We start from the raw sequence: 7,520 nt of genomic DNA, 5'->3' as shown, positions 1-7,520 counted from the left end.
TCGATGAGTCAGGTGTGTTTTCTTCTGTCCTGATGTGAGAGTTATAGTGATGTGTCGTTCTTGAACGATTCGTTCATTTTGAACAAATCTTTAATGTGACTCTGGAAGAACGAGTCGTCTCGGGGAGTGATTCGTTCAGTCGCGCATGCGCATTATTCAATAGGTTCTGTTAATGGTATAAACGTATAAACGGAGGTCGGAGCCAGCTCCAAATGGGTGGGACTTCAGCTCCAAGTGGGCTGTACAAACCTCCAGAGTCTTTTGATTGGTTTATTTAATGTCATGGGGTTAATACACGCTGCGAATCCCCACCCACCAAAAAAAAAAAAAAAAAAAAAAAGACGACGTCAACTTCCCAAGGCTTTTCAGCGTCAAGAAAGAGGAATTTGAAGGGGTAAGTTTAGAGTTGAACAACGTATTGCAAGTTGTGAAAAAGTGCAGTATCTTGGCGGTAGATGTTTTAGTCTTGACGTAGTTAAATCATGATTACAAGCTCATTGCATTCAAGTTTGAAAATGGGAGGACATTCATGTGCAGTTTTTACCTTCAAAACTCATATATACGATTATTCCGAGATCACGTTAAGACAGCATTAGCAGCACAGATAAATTACATCTTTATTGTGTCTGTTACCCTTTTGTGCTAAATATTTCTGCAATACATATAGGATTTACGCTGCAGATTACGGACACTGAAGACCATAAGCATATTGTGACTAACGTTACGTAAAATATGTAGGCCTATGTATTATAACTGCACTGATATTTAAGCGATCAATAACTATTAATAGATTTAGTACAGTGTTCCATAAGAATGAGTCTTAGTTAAAACTCCTAACTGATTATGCTTGACTTCAACAAAGCTGGTCATTGTTTCAAAACCTGCTGTTATATTTTTAAAATGTTATCTATTTTTACGTGTAACGTTAATTCAAATAATGTAATGCAATTGAAACATTTGGTTTAATTACCAAATTAATTTTTCAATAACAGTGGATATATGAGGATAACTGCAGTGTCCACTACCATGCATTACATATCAACAGTAGCCTATAAGGTGTAAAATTAATTTTGTCATTGTAGTAAACACCAACAAACAAAAACATTATGTGTAAACGTTGTGTTACAGAAAGTTCAAGTCTGGGTGGCCAAAAGTTATATTTCAGTGACCTGGTTATCGCCTATCTCTGCAAACTCAAAGGATCACTTTCCTGATTTTTTTGTTCTTTCTATGCATCAAGGTGTGTAATTTATTGTGTCTGAAGAATTTTGACTAATGTGTGTGTGTATGCGGGTCTTTGTGTGGATAAATTATGTTCATACTTTAAAGGTGGACATTTGCAACAGCGCTTGTCCCTAAAATTGCTCCAGGGGTATGGTCAGAGACTGTCCTAAATGACAAATGTTGGAATTTAAATGACATTACATTCTGTGGACGTCTCACTGTACTTTCATTAATGTTATAATTGTACTTTAGTTAATGTTAACTTGTCAACAGTGAATTATTTCGGATGTCTTTGGACTGAATGTTTAGTGACTAATGACACTTCATTCCAGTAAAAATATAATCCATAGCATTGGAGTGAAAGCAGCAGCAAAGTGTTCCAATGCTGATAAAAATCAAGCAGATTAAAACCTCAGGTTCCTCAAATATCTGTTCTACAGGACTGTTTGGGGTTGGACAGATTTTGTAATGGTTTTGAAGTCTGATGCTCACCAGCCCTACATTTATTTGTTCAGAAATGCAGTAAAAACAGTCATATTGTAAATTGTAATAATATTTTACAATAACTCTTTTCTATTTGAGGCAGCAGTGGATCTACCCCAATCATCATTAACGGGACCACAGTGGAGAGAGTGAGCATCTTCAAATACCTTCAAATGCCCTGCAAAGAGTAGCTGAGCGCATCTCCAGAACATCTCTCCCCTCTCTGCAAGACATCCACACCAGAAGATGTAAATCTAGGGCTGTTAAGATCCTTAAAGACCCCACCAACCCATCTGCTACAGTCAGGCAGACGCTTCTGCAGTCTGATGGCAAAGATGGAGAGGCTCAGGAGGAGTTTCTTCCCTCATGTTATCAGATTACTAAACATGGACATTAAACACACTGCACTTTATAGACTGGTTGTTTAGGGCTACCCAATAACTCTCTGCACACTGCACTTTTTTGACAACCTAACTAGGCAACTCATCCTCACTGCACATTGTTTACATCTCTGCACATCATCTGTGTAGCAGTTTCTGTGTAGCATCTCTACAAATCATCTGTGTAGTAGTTTAAAGGCAGGGTAGGTAAGAAATTTATAAACCACTTTCTTCCAAATTTGTTTAAACTTTCTATATATCTCAATGCATAATTAAAATGTAAGTACTCTGATAAAAAAAGAGTATAAAAATCGAGTGACTCTAGACTGTTTAATCTGTATTAAACACAGCTCATTATTTCCATTTGGGACGAAACATAGGATTGGCTTGGGCGACTGTCACTCTCTCGCATCCATGGCAACCACCCTTTTGCCACACATGACCTGCCCACTTGCGTACGCACGTTTGATTTGAGGAATTCAAGAGGCACGGATCCTAGGAATACCAAAACAATGGCAGAGAAACAGCAAGCAAAATTCACTGTACCAGCCTATGCAGTTAGTGAAGGCAAACCAGGCAAAAAAAAGAAGACAGTAACAGTACAAGAAAAGGCAATGAACAAAAAGTATTTGTATAAACAAAGAAATAAAACGCGAGTTAATATCGGCGTGGCTTTCCAGCAATGGCGAGAACTGAGGGAACTCAAGTGCTCCTTGCCCTGCACTTCGACCACCCCGTCCTCGGCCTCTACTTCCTCGGACCCTAGTTGCACGGCTTCTTGCACGACCTCCTCTGCTTCGCCCTCGACCCCGGACCTGTCCTCGAGCTGACGATGCGGTACTTGTCTCTGGAGTGTAGTCCTCATCAGAGTCAACAATGTTTTCATCATGGAAACTCTTACATGCAGAACAACGTTATGACTCTTACACGAAATTCATCTTCATCACAGTGTAAATGATGGTAATGGAAAAACGTGTATCATGCAACCTGTTTTTAGCTTGGCCTTATAGACAACTAGCTCGTTAGCGAATCAAAAAATATATATTTTAAACTTTACCAAGATCAATATGCTAGCTTGATAGTTAGTACTAAAATACATCTTGTTTGTTTATCTTCATAATTATAAAGTTATTTTTATTGCATGTGATTCTGACATGATTTCACTACATGCACTCTGCTCCTTCCTCTCCGCTCGTCTCAGGTAAATAATGCGTCTTCCAGCTCAGTGGTCGGAGTCGCGCATTCATGTGTTTTGGGGCGTGGCTTTGGAAGGAGCCCAGAAGGGAGGGGGTGGTGTGAATGGAAATAATGAGCTGTCTTTAAAACAGTCGTGAGAGGTCTACAGACACTCGATTTGTATACTTTCTTTTTCAGAGTACATACATTTTAATTATGTATTGATATATAAATAAAGTTTAAACAAATATGGAAAAAAAGTTTTTTTATACATTTTTACCTACCCTGCCTTTAATAGTTTAATATTGGGTATATTTCATTATTTGTATTTAATTATCTCCCCACAAAAAAACTTTTTATTTTTTTCCTGTTGTTTCATTATTTGTATTTTAATTTTCTCTTATTTTTTGCACAGTCTAAAGAGTATGCCAGACCTACATTTCACTGCTTTTTGCATGTCATATAACAAATAAAACTGGAATTTGTAATGGTGTGGAGCGTTACCTGTGATTGAGTTGGTGATAAAAAGGAGATGGAGAAAAGAGGGTCTTAAATTGGACTTTAGGACCATTAATATTTTCCTCTTAAGTCTTGGAGTGTTTTTTTTATTATTATTATTAATTCTCGTATTACTATTTAGATTTTTTTTCTTTTTTTAAAGTCCCCGTGAAACGGAAGTTGCAAACGGCTTTTCTCCAGTGTTGTGACGTATTTCCGAGAGAAACGGAATAATAAATGATGAAAATAGTGGGCGTGGCTTATTTTCCAACTAGCACCTGATTGGATCTAGATAAGTAGGTGTGTTCAATTGCAAGAGAAATGGTTCATTTTAACTCACCGTCGTCAAACTTTGTGAGGTACCAAATCTTTTAATGACAGATATTTCAAGAACCCCATTATGTGTTCTGTCCTATTTTTGGAGTATTCACGCGTGAAGTGCTTCGAGCACATCCGTGAACACTCTGTTATTCCTCCTTCTTCGAAATGTTATAAAATCGATCCATCTGGACCGTAACGAGGGAATTTTAGGGAAAGGGAAAAGTGTTCCGTGAGTTCCGCAACCAAAAATGCACCACGCCATCTCTCCTTTCACGCGCTGTCAATGCTCGCAAACACACAGGCAGCCTGTCTACTGTCAGTTGGAGGGGCGTGGTTACGGATTAAGCAGACGCCCAATTCCTCAAGCCTACGTCATCAGTGAAGATCCTCCAATGCAGAGGGGAGGGGCATTTTCAGATTTTGATTAAAGATTATGAAGCCAAAATTTTTTTGTGTGTGGATTGACTCGCATGGATGAATTGTTCAGCACAAAACGATCAATTTAGGCGAACAAAGTAAATATAGTCATTTTGATTTCATGTGTACTTTAAATTAAATGTTTATTTGTCAGATTTACTTCCATGTGTGGCCTTTTGTAATGTTGTTTCACCTAGAGCCAAGGGGGTTGTAACAATCTAAACAATATAATTGTCCCTCAGATTTTAAACTTGCATTAAAGAAAAACATTAACATACAGTAAACATTTTATTGCTTTAAATTACTCATTCATTTTCTTGAAACTGATGTAATTATGAAATGAATATCATCTAATATACTTGAATGTTTGCAGTTGTCACAAAATTAAAAAACAACCTCTTGTTAATAAAATTTAAACTACAATGAAAACAATAAATCTGTTTTTCATTAGTATCGCTACTTTATGCCATCCTCATTCGCGCGCACCCCGGCAATGACGCAATTTGAAATTTCCGCGCAAACCCCGCCCATTTGTAAAGTCCCGCCCACTAGCGGCAAAAGTTCCTCCCACTTGGAGGTCTCCATGTAGTCCAGCCCACTTGCGGCAAAAGCTCCTCCCACTTGGAGGTCTCCATGAAGTCCAGCCCACTTGCGGCAAAAGCTCCTCCCACTTGGTGGTCTCCGGGCTGCAGCGATACCTACTTGGTTCTAGTCGTAGTAATGCACCTGTCAGTCAAAAAAGAGAATTGACTAGTTCATAGTTCGGGTCTATCGGGTTTTTGACTCGTTCCTCAATCACGTGACAGCCCAATACGCTAAGCCCAATGCAATATGAGGCGGAAAGGATATTGATTAGTTCATCTCATGAGTCTTCGGGTCGAGTCATTCCTTAATCACGTGACAGACCCATGCGTATGGAGCTTTTATTATGACAAAATGATTTGAATTTGAATTGTGTAAACTTGAATTATTTGCAAGTGTAATATAATAAAATTGAATTTTAGGTGGTAGTTTAAATGGATCTGAATTTGATTTTTTTAAACTAATATTGAACATTTGAAATTTAACAAACTGAAATGTTTTTATGGCTGAAATTTATAGACATGTATTTTCAAACAGTTAGATTTTTTGTTCTGAATTCTTATACTGCAAATATTCATTTAAAAAAAAAATCAGATTCAAGTTTTCCAGATGAAGAAATTCGGAACTTCAAATTCAGTTTTCTAAAATTCAATGTCAAAAATTCAAACTCAAAAATTCAGATCTAACAGAAAGTAGGTCACAGGTCATCCACAGGGAAGAGTAGATGATCTCAGAAAAGTTTTCCAGCGCGAACGTGGTGGTTGTTCAAGAGGTTGACTCTGACTCTGATCATGAATCGCCCGGGGGTAAGTGTTAGATTAGCTTTCTCAGCACGAGAGACATTTTGTCTAAGCGATCTCTGGTGTTTGTTTTGAAGTATATTTTATATAAAATTGATTAGAACGCGACCGTGTGTACTAGGCCTAAGTTACACAGACAGGACGCGAGCGGCACGACGCAACTCGGTGCTTGAAGCGACTGTTGCAAAGAGCTGGGACTAGGTCAGAAATAGGAGGGGAATCCGTGTGCGGTTGGGGATTTCACGGGTCGCGTCGCACCGTTCGCGTCCGGTGTTGTGTAATATTCGGTTCCCGTGAAAAACTGTTCCCGTGGGTGGAGTTTACATGAACATGCATTAGTTCCCTGATCAGTGCACGCTTCTCAAATCGCTACTTGGATTATTTTGAAAAGGTAACGAAGTGTCTATCTTATGCACTGAAGCATTGTAACAGTGTCAAAACAATGCAGTTTGTGTAATATTAATCGTCTGTAAGCTGATTTGCTTGCTTGATTGAAGGCACACAGAAAAACACACAGATATACAGTTTCTTAATCATTTTTTTTATTTGTTTAGCTTTTTATACATTTCATTTGCTGTTTGAATAGTATGATTAGCTAAGTTAGGCTACTGGTGACTATTACTGCAATGTATTCATGACGATGCTTGAAACAAATATATATGCCTTCTACTAAATATATTTATAGGCTAGCTATCCTGTGTCATTTATAAAAACTTTAGTTTGTATGTAGCCAGTGCTTCTGTTACATAAATAAATCACATACATAGGGTACTGAAAACACTTTTCATGTGAAAAAATCATGTGTCTCATCATCACCAATGTTATAATATGGCTTTGATTTGCTTTTGTGATGTTTCCACATATAATGATCCTCATGTAAAGTCACTGTCTGTTTCAGACTGGATGAGAGAGCTGAAGTCACTGGTACAGTAGCTGATCATTGTATGAACTGGACATACATGGAGGCTGTTCTCAACGAGAGACAATAAATATCTCAGACACTCACCTCATTTTGCATTACTTCATTCCATGCTTACTTTCACACAACTTTCCTTGTCTTTTCTATTTGAGTTATATTAATAAAGCAATTACTTCTGTACTTGTCATAGTAACATTTAATGAATGTAATATTTGTGATCTACAGTATTGTTTTTTGAGTATAATTTTAAACAGTAAACATACTTAAAGATAACATTTTATTTGTTAACCTGCACGCCATGTTACTATTAATACACATCAGAGAACTGTCAACATTGTTGTTTAATTATTGAAATATTAACTTTAAGGAATCTCAGAGGATATTAATTTCGGTAAGCGACAGGAGAACAGAGTTTGGCTGACAAAGAAACATTCGGGTTTCATTGTATGTAATAGTTGTAAAATGTGAAAAACAATTTTGAATAAGATTTTCAAATGTTAAATATTATTTACACAATGGATCACTATTCACTATTCTTAAACATGACATGATGAGGTTGTTGTTCAGTGCCTATGGTCAAAGAACAGACACAATGTATGCTTATGATATTAATTATTATTATATTTATTATTAGTAGTTCTTTCTCAGATTGTCTAAACCGTTAAGCTCTGTATTTGACTTAACTCAATGCAATAAAGAAAAATGTGTCCATTTTAAAAA

General features: G+C 37.1%; 2 long non-coding RNA genes across 3 annotated transcripts; both read left to right on the top strand.

Annotated features, from left to right (window-relative positions):
• LOC127992360 (uncharacterized) lies at nt 1-3,756 on the top strand. Its single transcript, XR_008165412.1, has 3 exons — nt 1-394; nt 1,129-1,240; nt 1,811-3,756. It is a non-coding gene; the product is annotated as an uncharacterized LOC127992360 (long non-coding RNA).
• A 1,840-nt stretch (nt 3,757-5,596) lies between these two features.
• On the top strand, nt 5,597-7,520 carry LOC127992344 (uncharacterized). 2 transcript variants are annotated; one of them, XR_008165395.1, is made up of 2 exons: nt 5,597-5,887; nt 6,780-7,520. It is a non-coding gene; the product is annotated as an uncharacterized LOC127992344 (long non-coding RNA). The 2 variants fall into 2 exon arrangements; XR_008165401.1 differs by having other exon boundaries at nt 5,597-6,272.

Source organism: Carassius gibelio, chromosome A5, assembly GCF_023724105.1.
Source record: "Carassius gibelio isolate Cgi1373 ecotype wild population from Czech Republic chromosome A5, carGib1.2-hapl.c, whole genome shotgun sequence".
Classification (NCBI taxonomy): domain Eukaryota; kingdom Metazoa; phylum Chordata; class Actinopteri; order Cypriniformes; family Cyprinidae; genus Carassius; species Carassius gibelio.
This window is presented reverse-complemented; position numbering and strand designations above follow the sequence as displayed.